Here is a 22,298-nt window from a genome sequence, read left to right on the forward strand (position 1 = left end):
TTTTTATGTCCCATGTGTTAAATGTACTAATTTTATGTCGGAACTACATGTCTTATATGAAATGTGCACTAGTTATATAGATTATATTTATATTCATACAGTAAATCTTACAGATTTATTTAAAGCCACCTCACAATTTCCAATTCTGTGGTATTCTGGAAGCCAAGAAACAACATTTCGTTGTCAAAACTCACTGCTGTTTTTTTTGTACAATGACAATAAAAGTCTAATTCTAAATGTCCTAGGTGGTGAATTCTCAGAGGCTGTCCTCGACATCCTTGGAGGGGAGAGTTCCCAGGCCCTCCATGGGATTTTGCCAGCCAGTGTTGGGGAGCCAGCTGACGAGCCACTCAACCTGTCAAGTGAGTCTGTGTTCCTCACACCTGTGGAGGCTCCAGAGGGTGAACCATCAACGAGCACCAGCATTACGCCACCTGATCCTCGTCAAGAGGTTCGCGTTCCAGAGCCAGAAAGACGGAGACGGAAGAGGCATGCCAGTAGTGAGGACGCTTATGAGAAGCTCCTCAAAATGGAGACCGAGAGGGCAGTCAAACAAATTGAACTTGCCAATGAACAAATCAAACTAACGCTGCTTCAGCAAAGACAAGCCGAGCTGAAGATAAAGCTGCTGGAAAAACGTCTCACCTCTGAGCTTATTTAGGTCCAGTTTTAGTGAGTGGGCACATTATTTGAGATGTCTTTGTTTTGTTATAATTGATTAAAGTTTGTTTGGACCCTGCATTCCCGTCTTTGTCTGACTAAATGTATGTTGTGTGTTTTGGTACATATGTTAAAATGTTTCTCATTAGACTGTGAGACTTGAAAAGTCGAAGGACTCTGGTGGCTGGATATTAAACGTCGCAACTCTCTGTGCTGCCGTTGATGCTGCCGTTAGCTCCCGGCTACTGCTGTTAGCTCCCGGCTACTACCCTTAGCGTCTCCTCCGTGGCTCATCCTGTCCTTCACTTTCTTTCCTTCGCAGGTGTAAAACTATCCTTTTTTCTTTTTCTTTCATCGGGCTTCTTCTCTCCACGCCAACTACAGGACTTCTGACACCATGTCGTGTTATTAACCTGTTAAAGGATCCCTATTATGAAAAATCGACTTTTCCATGTTTTTCAACCCTAAAATGGGTCCCTGGGGTGTCAATAAGTCCCCACAGTATCAGAAAAGACCACCATCTCCCTGTTTCACTTTCTCAGTTTGAAAGAAATCCTCCCGATAAACGAACGGTTTGCAGAATGTCAACTAAATGACGTCAGCACCGAATTTTGCTTTGCCTTATATGGCTCATTAGAATCGCTCCACCTGTGTGGTCCCGCCCACATAATCCCCATACCTGTTGGCTGTCAGTGTGATGTACATACAAACCAGTGAACCAAAATGCCAAAATCAACGGAAAGCGAGTTGGCAGTCCAATTGCTGATATTTACTGGCATCGTCGGAGCATCTATGATGGAAATGTGCGCACACGCGTCCGTAAATGTGTGTTTGTGTGTGCGACGCACTTCACCGACAGGAGCTTTGACAGTCGCTACAGCTCAGGATATGCCTCTAACCTGAGGCTAAAGTTTGGATCAATACCGACAGTCCAAGAGCCAACCACAGACACTGAAGCGGTAAGTTTCTAAATATTGTGTAATATGCCGTGTTACCTGCACGGTGGTGTAGTGGGTAGCACTCTCGCCTCACAGCAAGAGGGTCCTGGGTTCGATTCCCGGGTCGGCCCGGGTTCCTTCTGTGTGGAGTTTGCATGTTCTCCCCGTGTAAGCGTGGGTTCTCTCCGGGTTCTCCGGCTTCCTCCCACAGTCCAAAGACATGCAAGATGGGGATAGGTTAATTGGTGACTCTAAATTGCCCATAGGTGTGAATGTGAGCGTGAATGGTTGTTTGTCTCTACATGTCGGCCCTGTGATAGACTGGCGTCCTGTCCAGAGTGTACCCTGCCTTCGCCCAATGACAGCTGGGATTGGCTCCAGCCCCCCCGCGACCCTAAATACAGGATAAGCGGTAGAAAATGGATGGATGGATGGATGCCGTGTTACAGTTTACCGTTGCTTTCTTAGCATTGGTGTGTTAGCATTGGCGTGTTGCGCTAAAGTTAGCATTGGCGTGTTGCGTTAAAAGCTTCCATTGTATTGATATTGAGGACCGTTAACGATACGTAGTACTGCGGGGGCCCAAACCTGTTAAATAACGCTAGACATCAGTTTGCTTGGGAACGTTTTGTAGCTTGAATGCGGCAGCGAGAGCAGCTGATCTGTTTGTTTATACACGCCGATGCAAAGACGACGTCACCAAACGTTTGTTTTTGCACCGCTAACGAAGGGATTTTACGAGCTATTGGTGCTTCACCACATCAGTTATAGTGAAATAGTAACGTGTTCCACATTTCAGATGTAGTTGTAAACTCTGACTGTCTGTCTGACTGTCTGTCTGCTTACAGAGCAGCAGCTCACATCAGCGTCCCACAGCTACTGTTGGCACTCACCTGTCTAGGAGGACTACAGGCTCCTTACCCAAGTAAAGGTGTGTAGCCTGACATGTAGCCTACTTGAGATCAGGTTTAACAGCAACTACTAGTAGTTGTGCAGATGTGTATTTCTATTATGTGATATCATGGGTTTCATTCCTCCATACAACTCTGTTACAGCTACTGTGTCCTGCAAGGACTTTGGTGTTGGCACAGCCGTGGTTCCAGACCGGTTTCACAACCACTCCAATAAGGAGACCATCAAAGAGAGCTCACCTGGACCCGGTAGAGGAGGAGGATACTTTGGAGGGCAGCTCTTCCTTGACTTCAGAAGAGCTTGATATGACCCTGCAGAGTTGGCCACAAACAGTTTGCGTTTGTGTTCTGAGATAACTGTGAACTTCAACTGCTGATTAATTTGACAATAAAGTCCCTACAGTAATTGTAAAATGTGTCATGGTTAATATTACTGAAGTAATGGTCAGGAAGACTGCATAATATGTTGCATAGAGGGATTTATTTTTTATAAAACACAATTGATAAACAAACAACAGACTGCTGTATTCCTCTTACGTGTAAAGCACCATAACCAGCTTTATGTATATTTCATGAGTTTTGGAGAGAGAACATTCAGACAGACGGTTCCAACCAGGATGTCCCACCATGCAAGCCTCTTCCTCCTCCAGCTGCTGCATCCGTCTTCTTACCTAGTTTGAATCATGATAATCGTCATGTTATGTGAATAATAATCTCAACAGACAACTTGGTGTAACAAAGTAACATTACCCGTGGTGTCTGAAGGCCCACTTAGTCACCTAGATGAAAATAGTACAGAATTTGAGCATTTCAACAACAAATCTTGTTAATATGGTAACCTGACTGACTTTGCTGACAAGCTGAGGTGTAAACCTCATGTTTGAATTTTGTAACAGTAAGTTTAGCACGTAATGTTGAGATGGAGCACAATCACGTTTATAAAACACAGCACACAGCCTATAATTCACAATTCAGCACATAATTCTGGAGGACGACATGATACTGAACAAATCCTGTTGCTTGTATATCTTTATATGTGTAGAGGATCACGTTTTTAATCCCGTTAATGTGATGTAAACAAACTGCCCGCATACAGGACGCTGTTTTCATCGGGTTTTCATCCGTTTACATATATGTTGCGTCCCCATTTGGAAAACATGCAACAATGAACTGTCAACAACACGGCACTACTAACGATATTAATTGTTGCCGAAATAGCTCACAGATACGTTACTTATAGAGCGAAGAACGCAGCATTAGCCTCATTGTGGCTAGCGCTAGCTACGCTAACACACATCGAGTTACCGTCCAAAACGTTACACAGACATGTTAACTAACCATTCAGAAACGTCCTGCTGCATCCGCGGCGTAGAACTTCTACAGGAGCTGGCCCTGGTTCTGGGTCGGAGTCCGGTTTGAAGCGGTACGGCTGGACCGCTGTTAGTTTGTAGCGTAGAACCATAACCATGACAACAAGCTGGACGCGGACAGCACGGGGCGGAGAGACACAACCACTTCCTTCAAAGACCAGGGGCCCTAGTTTCGTGGCGCAGCGCAGGGCGGCGCAGGGTGGCGGAGCCGGCGCAATGCAAGTTTCGACCCGCGCAGCCTTGCGCACCGTCAGTTTGGCAGTTTGGAGGATCGCCTGCGCCAAGATGGGTGTGGCGGCGCAGCAGGGGGAGGCGTCACAGATTCAGCTTGGCGTAGCGGAAGTTTCGTGGCAAAAAGCCTCGCCGAGACTGCACTGAAAGCTCGCCAGCTTCAACCTGGTCTACTTTCGTCGCAAGGCGCAAGGCGTAAATAAAGTCCATTCATTCAATGCGAATCACAGCTGGCGGAGTGGAAGTTTGGCTGACGGCGCGCAGTGCGTACACGTCACCGAGACCTCACAGGCAGGTTTCCACAGTTCCAGGCACATTTAAATGCAATAAATAATCACAACAAACACTATTTAATGCAACTAATTGAATCAACACGTGAATTTATATATATATATATATATATAGATTGTCCCGTCACATCTGACGTCAGATCAAAGGCGGATGGCACGCGTAACGGAAACTCAGCCTCTCAGCCTCTCGGACCAAAACATCTCCCTCTCTCTCTCCTGTTTTTTATAATATGGGCATTGTAATTATTATGATACGCGCGCACAGCGCGTGATGCGCGTGGTGGGAGTGGCGGCGCTGCTTCTGTCATTGGGTTGTCAAGTGACGGATCTTGCACTGAACCTCCCCTAACGCATTAAAGGTGAGGAGAGGAGCTCATTTGATTGGTGAAGATCTGAATCGGCTGTATTAATCCCAGTCCACGCCTCGTCTCCTCCTTGTCTCCCACTCACGCCTTCTTCTCCTCCCTCTTTCCCACTTGCGCCGGTGGGCGAGACGGGAGGTGTGCCTGCGCGAGCCTGCGCGGTGCACAAAACTTGCAAAGTCCAGGCGGACACACCCCGTCGGCGCGGCGCAGGTGCGCTCAAAGCTGACTGCGCCTGGTCTACGAAACTAGGGCCCCAGGTTTGGAGACATCAATAACGTATATTAACTTGTGGAAAAATAGCATAATAGGGCCCCTTTAAGCCCGATCGGCCCGTGGGCGGGCCGAAAAAACCCGACAGTAGCCTAATAAACACATTAAAAAAAAGTAGTTAGACAGGACAACGATGTTTACTTTCAATTGTTGATCAAAGTTTATACTCTAATGTACACAAAACAAGGTTGGACGTGCATTTTAGTGAAAACGTTAGTATTTAGAGATGATTTTAAACCTTGTTGGTGTGAAATTTAACAAGTGTGATCCGAGGAAATAAATGCCTTGCATCATCGTAGAACACAATGTGGTCGACCATGTTTGTAGTCCTTTGAAAGGACTTTTTTTTTGTAGATATTTCACTGCGTTTGTCTCTTTTGGTCTTGGTTTGCACACATTGGATTATGTCTGTCGTCCCAAATACTGTATACAATATATATATATATATATATATATATATATATATATATAGAGAGAGAGAGAGAGAGAGAGAGAGAGAGAACATACAAGTGCAAACACAATATAGTATAGGTCAGGGCTACTCAATTATATTGAATATTTTTACACATTTCCACTACCTTTGTCTCCTTTGGTCGAATGTACATACATCATTACATATTTTGTCCAAAATACTAATTATTATCATCATTTTCATTGCCAACAAGAAGATGAGAGTGAGGCTTCAGGCCCATCATCTCCTCAGCCCCCCCTCCCCCCCCTTCCAGACACTTAGCCACCCGTGTCTCCATCTGAGGCGTCATCTCTCCTATCAAGGTTTGTGTACTGATATTACTATTTGAGTAGGTTTTGTCTCTTACTGCTTCAATGATACATTTACATGCTTTTCTGCTGTTAGAAATGCATGTGATTTGTCAGTCCTCTGAATATATTTCTTTCAACATCTATTGCTCTGTTTTTATGCAACAGTGATCATGAAGGAGATGAGGATGTGGATTAAAACTATGCCAACAATGTAGATGGCATTACACTAGTCTAATGGACATGAATTGTATTTTCTAGCCAGTTTCCATGGAAAGTGGAAAGTAATCCATTTGTGAAATGAGTGTCCGCCTGGTTGTATCCTTACTAAAACCTTTGTGGAGGCTTAGTCCTTTGCTCAAATTCTATCAAAATTGGTAAATATGTAGTCAAGGACTTAAGGTAATTGACTACAGGAAGGTAATCAATGGCATCTGTCTGCATGGAATCATTGTTGGCATAGTTTTATCCTCTGTCAAATGGGGGGGAAATCAGGCGAAGATAGACATTTCACATTTCTCCACTGGTTTATTCCAATTAACTCAGGCAGACACAACATTTTTTACACTGGGAATACATTCTCTGAAGTCCCTAGATGTCAAAGGACACCAAGAACATGCATATGAACGTTTTTAAAGTGGAGTAATTCTTCATTTACTTTGGGTATGTATTTTTCTGAAAATATGGCCAGGGCATAAGAGGTTAAATAACTAGGTGAGTCTAGCTGTAAGTTTAGCGTGAATGTTTATTTACCTGACGTCTGTAACCTCCCCGTACACAACTCCCGTCTCCTGGCTACCTGTTCCCTAGGCTACGGTGCACCAGTGAAGTCATCACTACGGACTCCATAGTTCTAAATGTACAGTTACACCACACATATTGACAGATTTGCCCTTAAATGCAAAATACGTACATTAATATGGTTTGTAGAAGGCTCGTATATACAATTTTACATGTACCCAGAATGTGTATATGTAAAATACTCAAGTCAAATGATGCCAAGTGATGTGTATATTGTATATTTATAGAGTATAAACAAATGTACAAAATGAACCTAGTATGTACATGAGGTAGATGAGAGGAAGGGCAGGACAAGATGATTAGCTGTTCATTAGCTTGATGGCAGAGAGAAAGAAGCTGTGTTTGTGTCTGTATGTGCTGCCATAGGGTGATCTATTGCGTCTACCAGAGGGGAGGAGTGTCGTGATCTGTGTTTTTCCTGGTTTGATTTCCTGTTTTATTTTGTAATTTTGTCCTCCGTGTGATTTCATGTCTTGTACTTCCTGGTCCTTGTTGTTTCCGCTGTCTTGACTCCCCCACCCTCTCGTATTGATTACCCTACCTGCCTTGCCCATGTTTTTCACCTGTCCCTCGTCAGCTCCCTGACTCCCTGTGTATATAGTCTGTATGTTTCTCCTGTCTCGCTGTCAGTTCATTATCGTATGTCACTCCCTGCATGCTGCACCACCCCGTGTCTTTGGATTACTCGTTCCTGTGTCCAGCCTCCCGTGTCCCTTTGTGTTATGGTTAGTTTCGTAAGTGTTTCTTTGACTTCATGGCCTTTATGGTCTTCTTGAGTTGGTACTTTGTTTTATTTAGTTAAAATACTTTTTTTTTTTGCCATTACCCTTCATCTCCTGCCTGCATTTGGGTCCTTATCTCCTTTTTTCCAAAAAAGGACCCAGCAGTCAATGGTCATGAAATAATCCATTGGTATCAGGACTTTATGACCAATCCTGCTAGCAGGGCTCGCCAAGTTGCTGCTAGCTCGGGGTGTCAACGTTTACAATTTTTTCTACATGTGTACATGGGGCTTCTAACCGACGTGTACCCGGTTACACATTTAACGAGGCAAGGTGGAACGGTCATCAGAACAACATCAAGCGCGTAAAGTACACGAAGAAGAACGTAGCGGGGTAGCGGGGTAGCGCGGTGGGGATTACTGTGGCTGCGCGTCTTGCGGAGCAAGTCTACACTGCTGCGTGGAGATGAGAGAGGGCAGCTCATAACCGTTTTCTCCACTGAAAGGGCCAGTAAATATTCCTTTGCGGGACGGATTCCTGTGAAAAGTGGCACCGGTGCTTCCGGCGCGCCTGCTGGGACAGCAGCAGAACTGGCAGCCCCGCCTCTTCCATCCTTCAAACGCATCACGTAGTAGATAGATTATCGGTTGCCAGGTTCGCCCACATGCAACAGGAAACATCAAATCGAAAATATATTTTATTTTTATTAACAAATTAACCAAGACAGCAATGACTTGTCAAGTCATTTCATGCAAGTCTAAGTCAAGTCTCAAGTCATGGATAGCATGTCCAAGTCAAGTCAAGTCTTTTCTCACTGTTGATCAAGCAAGTCACAAGTCCTCAATCTGACGGCTTAAGTCTGACTCAAGTCAAGTCACTAGACTCGCGTCCCCCATCTCTGAATGGCAACGTTTATATCATGCACTCCATCTCAGTGTTATAAATCTATTAATTTACTGTTTGTGTGACAGGAACTCTTGGTCGGCGTGTTGGGGCATCCTGTGGAACAGCGGCCCTGCTGACGACAATTTGGAGCCCTGCTGTTTTGCCTAGCGGCTGTGTTGCTGCTTGTGCAAAATCCCCACTCGTTTAATGAATAACCTGCGTGTCATCGCGCTGCTCCAACTCTGCCTGCCAAGAGCGCACCCGCATGACTACGCCCAGCCCACGGAATACACAGCTGGTGACGATCAGCTGATTCTGGACGCCATATAAACTCACCTGTTGCCGTGCGGCGCTGTTTGCCTCCGGAACGCTTGCCCGAGAATATTCCACGTCTCCTCTTCTCCTGGCCGGCAAACGCTACCCGTGTGCGTCTTTCGAACGCCACCGTTTGCCTCCGGATTACTGGCCCGAGAAATCCAACACCTCTCCTGTCTCCTGGCCGGCAAACCTAACCCGTGTGCGTCATCAAACGTGAGTGTGGTCCTCCTCTTCCTCGGCCTTTGATCTTGGCCGTAGCCGACATTCTCCGGTGTCTACATGTGCTGAGACGTAGCCGCTAGTGCGGCGCACCCGCAGGCAGGGTGGAGGAAGGAGCAGCAACCACGTGCCCGCTATGCCGGCATTTAAAGACGCAGTATATTGTTTACCGTTATTAATAATTTATGTTAAAGGTTTATGTTATGTTAATAGTGCCATGGTATTCATGTTAAGTTATGATGTGGGTTGTGCTGATTATGGGGTGCTTTCCCTCTATTAATTTCACCTCTTTTGTTGTTTCAGCACACCCACACCCCTGTACTACATCAGAAAAAAAGAGCAAAAGGAAGGATAAGAACAAACAATAAATACCCTATGCTCAAAATGGAACCTCTGCCTTGTCCTCTGTCCAACTCCCAACCATCTAACTGTGGTTAGCCTGCCCAGACTTTCTCCACCTGACCCAACGCCGCACCTCACCTAGAGCGTGCAACTCTTTTTCACTGCTGCTGTTTGCCTAGCGGCTGTGTTGCTGCTCGCTGTTCTGCTTGTGCTGTTTTGCCTTGCTCTGCTTTGCGCTGTTTTAGCCTGGCGCTATTCTGCTTGTGCTGCCTTGCGCCATTTTGCTTTTCGCCGTTTTGCCCTAGTTGTTTTGCTTAGTGCTGCTTTGTGCACACATTAATTTGTACATCTGAATATATATATATGTTAAAATAATTTTTCCGTAAACGAATAAATTCACCCAAGGAGGAGATCGGAGTCATAAGTAAAGTCGACGTCTGACTTTAATCTTGTACAAGAGGAGCAGTAACAATGCAACAACGTGTGAGGATGCTACAGAGGAAGTGCTCAAATCACTGTTGTGACTTGAGTCTTTTAAAGGCACAGGAGATAACGCGTCACTGACAGTTAACCTTCATGTAGAACAAGACATCATGACTACCAGGCCTTTGATAACATTTAGGTCAGCCATGGGGATACTAAAGTAATAAACAGTTCAACACATAAAGCTGTAACCTGAACAAAGAAAACTTTAAGACATGAGGTTATACAAAATTCTTATAACAATATATGTGGTTGATATTGTTTGTTTTTGATTTTGTTTGTTTAACTTTCTTTATTTGGCTAATTGTTTATTAGATTATTTTGTCTCATCATTAATATTGGCAGCTTATATGATTTATGTTTAATTTGATTTATAAACTGGTGGCTGCCAACCATATACGTTTCTTATACATTTTGTTGTTTTGTGCATTTGGTTTTGAGTATGGATGAACCCCATTAACTGTTCCCCACACCGAGTGCCACCGGTGGTGTCCCTGGTGTCTTTGGTGATGGTTTCCCTTTTTGTGTGCTGTGTGACCCCCATCTCAGCCCTGGTAAGTCTTCCCCTTTTCTGAATCCTGAATGAGTGATGTTTACTGGTTTTTAACTAGATTTTGCAATAAAATTGTTTTAATGGAACTACGTCTCTAGCTGCGTCTATATATACGAACCTGAGTGCCTTGGTAATTGCACTAAAAATGAATCCCTTGGGTAAAATTCCAAAGGTGGCATTGTTGGAACTGTAAAATTGGTGATAAGATTATCTCTCCAATCTGTAAGTGTTAATATCCTTGCCGTGCGCTCCGCGCCGCGGCCGCCACAGGTGCATGGATAGATAGATGTCATGACTTGAGCTTTGTATCAATGTAAAGCAGGGCAACTGAAAATTGTAAATGTGACGTCATGACTTGAGCTTTCAAACAAAGTAAAATAGTCAGCTGAACATCCTAAATGTGCCTAAAATGGAGGAGAATTTTTGACGAGTTAATCAGCAAAGTATGACCCCCAGCAAACCTCTAGGGCACCGACAAATCACAAGGAAACACATTTAACAATGTCTTCAACCCCCTCAATGACATTGATTGCTGAAAAGCACATTCCAACATGGAGTACTGGAGATCATTCCAGTACACTTGACCTGATATATTTTCATTGGTTTATCTCAGGTAAAGCCCTCTAGAGTAAGTAGAGGGTTGCCTAAAGGAACATATACTGTATATGCTTCCTTTACAGTCCGGCGAAGGCACTCCTCCCGTCACTCCTACCCCCGCAAGTGGGAAAGAGGGAGGAGAGAAGGCGTGAGTGGGAGACGAGGAGGAGAGAAGGCGTGGATTGGGATTAACACAGCCGATTCAGATCTTCACCAATCAAATGAGCTCCTCTCCTCACGTTTTCATGCGCCGAGGCGAGGTGCAGTGCAAGTTTTGTCACCTGTCAACCCAATGACAGAAGACAGCAGCAGAAGACAACAGCAGAAGACAGCAGCAGCAGCGCCAGATGGCTGAGAGAGATGTGAACTAGTTAGTTTGCATCACAGTTTCAGCTGTGTTAATTCAGTCAGGCTGAGTTTCCGTTGCGCGCGCCATCTGCCTTATCTATATAGATATAAATTCACGTGTTGATTTAATTAGTTGCATTAAATAGTGGTTGTTGTGATTATTAATTGCATTTAAGTGTGCCTAGAACTGTGGAAACCAGCCTGTGAGGTCTTGGTGACGTGTGCGCACTGTGCGCCGGTGAGCCAAACTGCCACTCCGCCAGCTGTAATTCGCTTTGCGCCGAGAGTAGTCCAGGTTGGAGCTGGCGGGGTTTCGGCGCAGTCTCAGCGTGGCTTTTAACACGAAACTTCGACTGTGCCAAGCTGAATCTGTGACGCCTCCCCCTGCTGCGCCGCTACACCCATCTCGGCGCAGGTGATCCACCAAACTGCCAAACTGACCGTGCGCAAGGCTGCGCTGGTCGAAACTTGCATTGTGCAGGCTCCGCCACCCTGCGCCACCCTGCGCTGCACCACAAAACTAGGGCCCATAGCCACTATTGATGGGATTGCCATCACCTCAAATACTATTGTAAGAAACCTTGGAGTTATCTTTGATCAGGACCTGTCCTTTGACTCGCATATTAAAGAAACGACAAGGACAGCCTACTTTCACCTGCATAACATTACTAAAATTAGGCCAATGCTGTCTCAAAAAGATACTTGTCCATGCATTTGTTACCTCAAGGCTGGACTATTGTAATTCCTTATTATCAGGCTGTTCTAATAAATCTCTTAAAGCTCTCCAGATGGTCCAGAATGCTGCAGCACGTGTTCTGATTAAAACTACAAGGGATCACATTTCTCCTGTATTAGCTTCTCTGCACTGGCTCCCAGTAAAATCCAGAATAGAAGTTAAAATCCTTCTCCTCACTTACAAGGCTCTTAATGGTCAGACATCATCATATCTTAAAGAGCTCATTAAACCCTACTGTCCTGCTAAAGTACTACGCTCTGAGAATAAAGGGTTACTTGTAGTTCCTAAAGTCTCCAAAATTAGAACAGGGGCCAGAGCTTTCAGCCATCAAGCTCCTCTTCTGTGGAACCATCTTCCTATTCTGGTTCAGGAGGCAGACACTGTTCCCACATTTAAGAATAGGCTTAAAACCTTTCTCTTTGACACCGCTTAGGGCTGGCTCAGGTTTGCCTTGAGCAGCTCTTAGTTAAGCTGCTATAGGTCTAGACTACTGGGGGATTTATTCATAGTGACACACTGAGCCTCTCTCTCTCTCTCTCTCTCTATCTGTGTGTGTATGTTCCCCCAGAGTCCCTGTGCTTTCTCGCCTAGCAGGTCTCCATGGACCGTGGTGGAACCGGATCCGGACTGCACCGATGCTGTGGTCTTGTTTGACTCTTACTGCCAGTATTTTTAAGGCGGCTGACTATTGATTAAAGTAATTGACTAAAATCTGCATCTTTACTGTTACTAACTTGACTATTTTTACTACGATTACTCCCGGGAGTCTGGCTATGCTATGCTATGCTTTCTGGTCTGCTATGCTATCAATGCAACTGAGTGGACGACCCCATGAGGGTTTAAAGGTGCACCGAGTTAAAATTCAAAAAGTGATCGCTGCTCTGAGAACTGTTGAAATTAAACTTCAAAACCCAGGTATTTCACGCACCACACCTCACTTGTCCACACGAAAAGATGATGGTCAATAATGTCAGTGAAATCCCAGAGCTGAAACAGGTACCACTGCAGGTGTGGGCACAAAACAAACATGATGTAGGGTTGATAAGGAATGCTGAACCCATTGTAATCCCTCCAAAATCCTCCTACAGGCCCTGGCAGCGGCAGTATCCACTAAGGAAAGAGGCTGTGGAGGGCATCAAACCGGTGTTTGAGGCTCTCCTCAAAGCAGCTATCATCGTCCCCTGCAAAAATTCACCCGTTCACACGCCGATATGCCCGGTGAGAAAGATTCAGCCTCCAGGCTCGCCAGATCAATGGAGGTTTGTCCAGGATCTGCAGGTGGTAAATGTGCAATCCGCGCGCGCCCCTACGGTACCAAATTCCTCACACAATCCTCTGACAGGTTCCACCTGAAAGTAAGTGGTTTTCTGTTGTTGATTTGGCTAATGCCTTCTTCAGCGTCCCCATACACCCCGACAGCCAGTACTGGTTTGCATTCACATTTGAAGGTAAAATGTGCACATTCATCCACTTGTGCCAGGGCCTGTCCAAACCTCCCACCATTTTCAACGCCGCCCTGCGCAACAATTTACAGTCCTTTAGTCTGCCACAAAACAGTGCTTTGCTGACATATGTGGATGATTTAATGATTTGCTCTCCGACACGAGAAGCCTGCGTGGCTGACCTGCTAGAACACCTGGCCGACATTGGCCATAAGGTCAGCTCGTCCAAATTACAGTTTGCCTGCAATTAGGTCACCTTTCTGGGACATATATCAAAATAGGGGAAAACTGTAGACAATGGATTCCTGATTATGCAAGCATCGAGGCACCGTTAACAGCGATCGCTCATGGGCAGGGTCTTGCGGCACAGGACAAAGTCACTAGGACACCTGATGCGGAAAAAGCATTTGTTGGCCTAAAACTAGCTCTACAGACACCCCCTACTCTGGGTCTCCCTGATTGCAGCCGACCTTTTACACAAACCATTGACGAGAAGGCGCACTACATGACTCCCGTGTTATTGCAGGACTACGCGGGGCAAAAAAGGCTTGTTGTCTATTTCTCATTCAAACTTGACCCCGTGGCAGCCGACCTTCCAGCCTGCCTTAGAGCTGTGGCCGCAGCTGAGAAAGCAGTCGTGGCTTCACGTGACATAGGTTACTCTCCATTAACCTTATTAGTACCACATGCAGTCTCTATGATGCTTTAAGAGAAGAAAACTTCACATCTGTCCCCTGCACGGTGGCTAAAATACAATCCAATTTTACTCAGCTGCCTAACATCACTGTACAACGTTGGACTGTGCTCAATCCTACCACGCGGCTCCCCACTGCTGATGATGGGGAGCCCATGACTGTGTGGCTGTCATTAATGAAATCTGTTCCCCCAGACCTGGGGCCCGTTTCACAAAGCAGGTTCAACAAACTCTGAACTTCACCCTGAACTCTGAGTTGACCAACTCTGAGATGGGCAACTCTGAGTTCTCAGTTTCAGAACAGCGGTTTTGAATTAGTTCAGTCAACTCTGAGTATGTAAACTCTGAGTTCCGCGCGTGCCTGCCGACTCTACAAAGCCATCATCAATGGAGCTCCGATACTACGATTCACCATGGCAACGGGGAGAGCGTCATTAGATATTACTGAGTGTTTATGTAAAAAACGAGCTCATCCTGAGAAAGCGGAGCAACGTAACTGCAGCAAAGTAGCGATAGTTGGCGTGGCAGACAATTACTGCCCGATCTAATGTGTATAACTGAATGAAACAGTCTATTGATCTAAAGGTAATAAGTCTTTATTTTCACACTTGCAGAGCGACACTGTGGTGTAATGGTTAGCAACGCTGCCCACGGTGCAGGCGACAGGGGTTCAACTCCCGTAGTTCACAAAGTAGCGCACTGAATGAATTATCATTTTCATTGGGTGTAATCCCCCCAGGCACAGAAAGAAAGTGGCGTCAGTTGAAAATTAAGTTTAAGAATATTGCGCAAATACGTTGACTGAGGCATATGATTTTAATCATATTTCACATATTAAACAGTAAATATAAGCAGATATTTCAACACAGAAATGTACTTAAACATTTCATAAATCTCCCGTTCGCAAAAACACTACCTCCGCAAAGAATCTGGTTGCGGATTATGTCCGAGATATGAAATGTTGAAAATGTCGGAGAATATTGTTTAGATAATATCTAATGTGATTGGAAGGAAAGGTAATCAAAATTGTCTCCCAATGCAAAGCTGCTAGAATCACTTTTATTTCCATATTAATTAGGTTGACGATGAAAGGACGGCACATTTTTTCAGAGTTGGTTCAGATTCCAGAAAAAGGCGGAGACATGTAGGGAGAAACTCAGGGTTTGTTGAAGCAAACCTGCTAGCGAGCAGGTTAGGTTCACGGAGTATGTTACCCGGGTAACTGACTCAGATTTATGCTGAACTGGCTTTGTGAAACCGAAAAACCAGAGTTTCCCTCATCTCAGGGTTAACTAACTCAAGGTTTTCACTAAACCTGCTTTGTGAAACAGACCCCTGACCTCCGGGAAACACCACTTGACAACCCCGACATGGAGCTCTTTGTGGACGGCTCAGCATCAAGGAACCTGGGAACAGACCTCAACCAATCAGGGTTTGCAGTCACCACATTACATGAGACACTTTTGGCCAAGCCTCTCTCATCTAACTATTCAGCACAGGCTGAAGAGCTGGTGGCTCTGACTGAGGCATGTAAATTGGCTAGAGGTAAGACTGTCACTATTTTCACAGATAGCAGATAAGAGTGGGGGGTTTGCCACTCTTTTGGACAAATTTGGGCCAATCGAGACTTTCTCACGGCATCTGGCAAACCCATCACTCACCATAGACTGGTCGCTCCCCTCCTTGATGCTTTGCTGCTGCCACGCCACATTGCCATATGCAAATGCGAAGCACACACACATAAAACAGACTACATTTCACAAGGAAACCCCCGTGCTGATGCTGCAGCCAAGGTCGCTGCTAAGCAACAATTGATAACACAGCTCACCAGTGTTGGGAGTAACGCGTTACAAAAGTAATGCATTACTGTAATGCATTACGTTTTGCTGTAACGCGGTAATGTAAGGCATTACAAAAGAAAAACTGGTAATATTTTACTCGGTACAAATCTCAGTAACGCGCGTTACAATGCATTTTAAACCCGAAATCAATTGACTCTACATTCACGATCGCGAGATGGGCATACACTCCACTTTTGGAAAAGTGTCAAAGCCGGTCCGTGTAACTCTTACACTATGTTAATTAAGCGCTGTTGTTAGCAGGCTCCATGAGCTGGACACCGACTCATGGAGCGGGTCAGAGCACAGCTGACCCGGCACACCGAGGATCAACAGCTGAGGGGCGGCGGCTCCGATTCTCCCCGTCGGTTTTGAACCGCTTTTATGTCCGCGTCATAACCCTTTTGGTGCGAGTTTAAAACAGTAGGTTTATTTCAAAACGCGAGCATCAGACGCTGTCAGAGCGTTTATGAACAGTGTTTTAGAGCTCCCCTAAATGTCTCAGGTAGGCTTTCAGGTAATTTCGCAGCATACAGCGCCTTCAAGGTCATTAAAAAAGACGTACGGCAAATCTGGAATGAAAAATGGCCCTGTTATTTCATCCCCGAATCCCATTCATGAACACAATATCTAATATCAGTTAACGTGTCGTTTTTCCGTTTCTGTTTTCCGTTTTTTAAACGAATAACGGGATACGAGTCATTTTCCGTTTTTCGTTCTTTTTGAAGTGAAAAACATCACATCCTGCTGTGTAATGAGCTGCATTGAACACAAGAAGATCTATTGAGAACAAAAAATCCATATTTCCTTTTATTTTGTCGAAAAGTAATGCAAAAGTAATGTAAAAGTAGTGTAATGCCTTAAAATTCAAAGACAGTAATATTGTAATGTAACTAATTACTTTGAAATGACAGTAACAAGTAATAAATAATGCATTACACTTTTGAAGTAACTTGCCCAACACTGCAGCTCACTATCACTTCCAGCCCAGCTGTAACACCCTATGCAGACTTACAAGAACTGCAGAGCAGAGCAACACAGAGAGAGAAACCTTGCCTACCAGGCTATTTGTTTGGTGGTCAAGACCACGCGTCAAAAGGGGGGATGACACATGACATCAAGAGACATTAGACATTTAAGGAGTAATCCGGTAATTTTTGGCCCCATTTCCGTTGTCCTCAGGGTCATCCCGACTTATTAGAAGCAAAAAACCCGACAAAAATTGACGTTGCCTAGCCCGAGATCTGTACCTGCCTGGCAGCCTTCCAGACTCGCTCCAATGCTAACCCATTGGGGCACGTTATATCTGCTTTCCTGGGCCTCAGAAAACAATTCCAAGACCTATGCAACACAGGTTGGGTCCGTACGAGACACCACGGCGCTCGTTTAGCTCAAATAGTGTTGCAAAACGACATAAATATGTGTGTTTTAGCATGAAGTTACTCACCTCAAATCACCCCGTAGACATTAGCAGTAGATAGCCGAGCGCCTGTCGTCCCTCCCAGTCACCGCAGAAACGAAAACGTTTTCCTCATAGTTTTGATTTTGTATCCATAAAGAAACGACCGAGCAGTGCAGTCGTCCTGTCCGTAATAAATCCAGGAAGCTGTTATGTCCATATGTATGACTATGTTACAACATAGCAACGATAGCTTCAGCTAGTAACGTGCCGGGCGCTCGTCCGTCCCAGTCACCGCAGAAACGAAAACGTTTTCCTCGTAGTTTTGATTTTGTATCCATAAAGAAACGGCCGAGCAGTGCAGTCGTCCTGTCCGTAATAAATCCAGGAAGCTGTTATGTCCATATGTATGACTATGTTACAACATAGCAACGATAGCTTCAGCTAGTAACGTGCTGGGCGCTCGTCCGTCCCACTCACCGCAGAAACGAAAACGTTTTCCTCGTAGATTTTGTATCCATAAAGAAACGATCGAGCTGTGCAGTCGTCCTGTCCGTAATAAATCCATGAAGCTTTTATGTCCATATGTATGACTATGTTACAACATAGCAACGACTGCTTACTGCTAAACAGTAGCCTGGAGCCAAAACAATGCAAGTCTCGCGCAAGTTCCCGTCTGCCGTCCTCACTCTGGAGCTGTTTTCAAGCCAGTACAGTGAAAAATCTTGGACAGTCGCGCGAGGGTCACTTTGATCTCACTCTGTTGAAGAGAGACTGCAGTCTGCACACGCGACTCCCACTCGTGCTGTCAACACAACTAGCCTACTGAGACTGCGCGAGATTTGTTGTCTTTGTAGCAGGTTCAACTGCCACAACGGCTAAGCAATCTTACTATGTAGGCTAGCGCTAGTTACACTGTCATATGGATATGACGGCACTGCTCGATGGAAAGAAGTTTGTCACTGTATTGGCTTGAAAACAGCTCCAGAGTGAGGACGTCGGGAGACAGGAACTTGTGTAAGACTTTTGGCTCTCGGCTACTGTTTAGCTGTAAGCAGTCGTTGCTATGTTGTAACATAGTCATACATATGGACATAACAGCTTCATGGATTTATTACGGACAGGACGACTGCGCAGCTCGATCGTTTCTTTATGGATACAAAATCTACGAGGAAAACGTTTTCGTTTCTGCGGTGAGTGGGACGGACGAGCGCCCAGCACGTTACTAGCTGAAGCTATCGTTGCTATGTTGTAACAGTCATACATATGGACGTAACAGCTTTCGTAACAGCTTTCGGGTTTAACATCCTCCTCTCTGCTATCACCTGCCTCTTCCACCGTGTCATGGGACATGAAGACGGTGTCCATGTAGAATACCGCCTTGACGGAAGCCTCTTCAACATCCGTCGGCTCCAGGCCCGCACAAGGACAAAGACCCGCAAAATCTGTGAGCTTCAGTATGCTGATGCCTGTGCCGTCTTAGCTCACATCCCCGACTCTATGCAGCACGCCCTCAACACAATATCCAGCCTGTATCAATCCTTTGGCCTACAGGTTAACATAAAAAAACCGAGGTCATGTCCCATCTCACCACCCCCACCCCCACACCCCCCAGTTTTCACATAAACGGTGTTGTGACACTGCAGTTTCTCAAATACACCAAAGCAGCCAAGACCGACGTTCCAAGAGGCGCACCCAGAGACACCAGCGGGCAGCTGGTACCCCCCTGGCATCTGGTTTCCCTTGCTCCATCTGCGGACGAGTGTGCGGCCCAAGGATCGGACTCTACGCCCATGAGAAGTGGCACCAGCGGCAATGTCGCTGAATCCCCCCACCCCTGGAGCAAGTGTCATCATCGAAAACGATGGACAGCTAAACACAATGTTGCTGGTCATTGGTTGTGTACTGCCCTGCTGCCGAGCTCTCGTGGTTTCGGTGGTGAGCTCTTCCGCGGGACAGTACCCGAGAATCACCATGGTTCCAGATGAAGATCTGTGGGTATCGCCCTTTTTGGATTCAGATATTGAGTCAATCTGATACGTTAACTCACACATAGATGTTAGAAGGTGATTACACTACTACTATATGCTTAATGACAACAATGAAATCCTCACCCTTTTTTGTGTGAACCTTGAAATGTAATTGTGTGCGAATTGTCTCACTCAGGGACCGCCTGTCTACCTGTCCGAACTTAGTTCCTTTACCTTCTACAGCTCAACCAGTCCGCTACAAAGGGGGAGGGTGGTTTAGAAGCCCTTCGTCTCAACCCGGTGAAGAATGACATGCGACTTTGTCAAGGAGGCTGTAGATTTTAAAAAGTAGCTGAGCTACGATGGGAGGTTATGGGGCCCTGAGGTAGAAATTTGGCCAGATACCATCCATCCATCCATCCATCTTCTACCGCTTATCCTGTATTTAGGGTCGCGGGGGGGCTGGAGCCGATCCCAGCTGTCATTGGGCGAAGGCAGGGTACACCCTAGACAGGACGCCAGTCTATCGCAGGGCTGACATGTAGAGACAAACAACCATTCACGCTTACATTCACACCTACGGGCAATTTAGAGTCACCAATTAACCTCATCTCAATCCCCATCTTGCATGTCTTTGGACTGTGGGAGGAAGCCGGAGAACCCGGAGAGAACCCACGCTTACACGGGGAGAACATGCAAACTCCACACAGAAGGAACCTGGGCCGACCCGGGAATCGAACCCAGGACCCTCTTGCTGTGAGGCGAGAGTGCTTGGCCAGATACATGTATGTTATATCATCACCTCACCTGCTAATCATATTTTGTGCATCATTTTCCCTGTAAGGTGAAGGTTTCAAAGCACCAGGGCCCTCATTTATAAAGCTTGCGTACGCACAAAACGGGGCTGGAAACGTGCGTACGCCACTTTCCACGCAAATGTTGTGATCTATAAAAACCAAACTGACGGGAAAGTGTGCGTATCCGTAAGCAAACTCTGAGGCATGCGTACCGGTACGCACATTCTGGAGACTGGAAGGGAATCAGCAGTAAACGTGAGAAGAACTATATATTTTTGATGACTCGCACACATTTAATTACACTCCATATCATACGTTAGATCTGCGTTATCATGATGAACTCCAGCAATGTTTTTGACGCTTTTAATGAGTGATAGTTTTTTTCATATTAACACCTTCTTTTAAAATCTGACTTGTATCTTAAATCAAAATCATTTTGAAATATTGAATCAGCGCTGTCACCGCAGGAGGAGGAGACGGCCCAAATGCATGTAATACATACAATAAATATCCTCCATTAGATCCCTGCAGAACACAGCGGGAATAACTAAATATTCTCCTTATTTATGTGCATATATCATCAACGCACATACATACAGCCATTAAGCCATCGTACAATTGTTACACTTATCCTCATTTTTAAACCACCAGAGCGCAGAGGAAATGCGCTATAATGAGTGCCACACTCGTGCGCGCTCAGTCGTGGAGCGTGGAGAGCGCAACTTTACCGAACTTCAGGAGGCAGACTCTACCACTCGGCAAAGGTGGTAGAGACCCCAGCATGATGAGCCTCGGCCCCCTGCCCGACTGGAGGGATATCAACAGGGCGCAAGAATCCGTGAGGATGTTATGCGTTTGTAATATAAGGAAGACAACAAACAATTTATTATTGTAAACGTATTATTTTATTAATCACAGTGCGCGTTTGCCGTAGCTCATCTGCAACGTTGTTGATGGCGGTGATTGTGTCTCGCTGAAGTTGCAGGACGGCATCAGTGAGCACCCGACCGCTTGATGTGCCATGCGCCCGGGGTGCGCTGCTGCTTTGCGCCGGACCTGGACGCTGTGCCGAGGGCCCGTTACCGTCACCCTCCTCACATCACCCTCCTCACCGTCACCCTCCTCTACGCCACACGCTGCAGACTCTGGAAGGACAAAAACTATTTCACGTTTTGTTTTATATACAATAAAAGTTTAAAATCTGTTCACCCTTATCCCTCTGGTCTCAGTCGCGTCTGTTTCTCCCTCCTTTTCGGACACAATCCCCGTCAAAGTCACATCAAAGTCAAACTTCCTCAAATACTCTAGCATTACATTAAATCCATGTTAGGAGCGGAATTTACCTTCAGATCACCGTCCACTCCTCCGTCCCACTGACGCCGTTGACAGCAGCAGCAATGTGTTGCCACTCGCACTGCGTCTTTTTCTTCGTGATCCCGCTGCTGTGGCCACTAAATTAAATTATTGTCTGGGCCTCCACCTCCCCAACAAGTGTCTCTTTCTCCGTTTCTGAAAAGTTACGTTTCTTCGCTATTTTCCTGACCTGTCGCCGTGATTCACCACAAGGAAACGATTGCATGCCGGCTCATTAACATAGTAAAATGAGGGTGTGTACAGGGCGGGATTCAGGTACGCACACTTGTAGGTGATCCTGTGATTTATAAAGGGAACATTGCGTACAGCTTGCGTGCGCACAGTTTTATAAATCTGATTTTTTTTTGGCGCACGCAAACTTTGGCTTTTTGCCGTACGTACACTTTTAGTAAGGATCCTACGCACAGTTTTATAAATGAGGGCCCAGGTCACTACGCATGACCTGTATGTTTGAGGGAAAGGTGGTCTGTATCAGAAAGAGAAAACAGGGTTGAAGGTTTTTCCTTACCCATTTATTGTTATTGTTATTTTTATTAGACTATTATCATTTATGATTATTGTGCTCCTAGCAGACATGTTATCAGTAGAGTTATGGAAGGTTGTATACTCCTGGGAGAGGTTTTGTTCCTGTACCATGATGGCTACTCCTGATATGGATTGGTTAGATTATGCTTTTAATAGTATGATTGTTTTGTTTGATCAACATTGCTTGTTCACTATTTCCACATGCATGTGTAATGAAGAATGCAATGAAGAACAGCTTATGATTTATTCTTTCATTATATAAAAGGCTTTTTCTCCAGTTTCAATGCATGCAATGTTAATACTTACTGTGAATTAGTGACAGACAATAAGTGAATAAAATGTTCAAAGGGGGGACTGTTATGGGAATTTTGGATGTTTGTAATTTATAACCTAGAATATTTGTCAGGTCAGACGTTGATCTGCATCTCCTCTTTTGAACTGTTATTTTATGACTAAAATGA

General features: G+C 45.4%; 1 long non-coding RNA gene across 1 annotated transcript in view; it reads right to left on the reverse strand.

Annotated features, from left to right (window-relative positions):
* Nucleotides 1-22,298, reverse strand: part of LOC311020139 — a 452,545-nt gene that overhangs the window by 24,921 nt on the left and 405,326 nt on the right. The gene's annotated exons all lie outside the window — the stretch shown is intronic.

The sequence above is a fragment of the Eutrigla gurnardus genome (assembly GCF_963514095.1).
Source record: "Eutrigla gurnardus genome assembly, chromosome: 10".
NCBI lineage: Eukaryota > Metazoa > Chordata > Actinopteri > Perciformes > Triglidae > Eutrigla > Eutrigla gurnardus.